The sequence below is a fragment of the Zophobas morio genome, unplaced genomic scaffold (assembly GCF_036711695.1).
Source record: "Zophobas morio isolate AGI-343-1 ecotype UQ-CSIRO unplaced genomic scaffold, CSIRO_AGI_Zmor_V1 ptg000221l, whole genome shotgun sequence".
In the NCBI taxonomy this organism is placed as follows: Eukaryota; Metazoa; Arthropoda; class Insecta; order Coleoptera; family Tenebrionidae; genus Zophobas; species Zophobas morio.
This window is the reverse complement of record NW_026972325.1, coordinates 209,714-211,184: the sequence shown is the minus strand read 5'-3', so window position 1 is coordinate 211,184 and position 1,471 is coordinate 209,714.

The following is a 1,471-nucleotide window of genomic DNA, read 5'->3' as shown; positions in this document are numbered from 1 at the left end:
AACTTAAGTCCTTGTTATTCTTTATTATTTTACTATTTATTAACATTTTGTACTCTTCGCGGATTAGTTTTAGTTTAAAACAGTTTATATGTACGTACACTTATAGCTAGACTGGTAGTTGGTAGTATTTTATATATGAGCTTTTGAATTTTGAAGTTATAAGAGGAAAAACAAATTTTTGGTATTGGTACCTTTTTTCGTGTTCTATATAAGTAGACTTTCGTCATAAAAATAGAGCGCGTAGATCCCGAGTATTAGCAGTAGTTTGATCGATTACTGACTTTTTTCTTCAATTAGCAGATTTTACATATGGTAATTGAATGTTCATAATTTTTTTTCGACTGCTCGCGCTCATTATGTTCTTTTGTGTAACAACAGGCATATATAATTAAAGATGGACCATTAGCAGTAAGCTTTGGCCCTGAACATCTAATAGAAAAGAGTTTTTTGTTTGACTCTATGGATGTGCTTTATTTTTGTTGTAAAATGAAGTTAAAGCTAGAGATAAAGTATTTACATTATAAATGTGTTTTCTGTTATATGCTTCTAACACAACGTTTCCCGTTATTTTGCAAATAAATCCCATTTTTAATGAATTTCTGATCGACTTTACAAACTTTTCGGCCTTTGTTATTTCTTCATAATCTAGTAATTTCGTTAAAAAAAACTTCTTCATTTCAACTTCGATGAATGCTTCGTCGCCGATTCACCCGAGGAAGAATCCTTCTTTTCGCTTTCAGCCCCAGTTACAATAACTTCTTCCACTTTATCGTTTCCTATTTTTTTTGGAAAGAACTTTGAAGACCGCTAACTGAAGGTCATCAAGGTAACACAGCTGCTGTTCTACAGAAAGAGACAAAATCATTTATTAAAGCAAAGTAAATTTTTAAACGACTGTTAAATTTTTAACTCAACAACACCTAGCTCTGCATTGCGCAGTTTCCCCTTTCTTAGCATTACACTAGCAACCATCATTACAAACGACTACTATATCTTTTTCGAATAATAAATTGAATTTCAATGATATTCTCGGCAGGCATTTTTCCTTTAACACGAGCAGCCCTAAGTTGTAAATATAACCTGAATTTTTTAAAGAGCACAGAACATTTAAGTAGCGTCAATTTCTTTTTGTCCAAAGTTAGTGAAAATCTACGATAAAAAAGATGTTATAAATACAATTTAAATAAAAAACAAAGAAAAAACTACTTATGATTCTGGTGATGCAAGAATTCCTCATACATTGCATTTTGAACGGAATTTCCCTATTTCATTACTATAGTTCTAAAAGTATGGTATGAACCCAGTAAACTCCGCCCCGATTTAACGGATAACTTATTCTTAAATCCGCCGAAGCAATATAAGATTTAATTGGAAACCCATCTAATGCCGCCATTCGCGGTATCATTATCTCAGTTCTTTCGTTTTTATACGATGGAAAACAATCCTCCAATTCTTTTTTTTTGGTTGAACG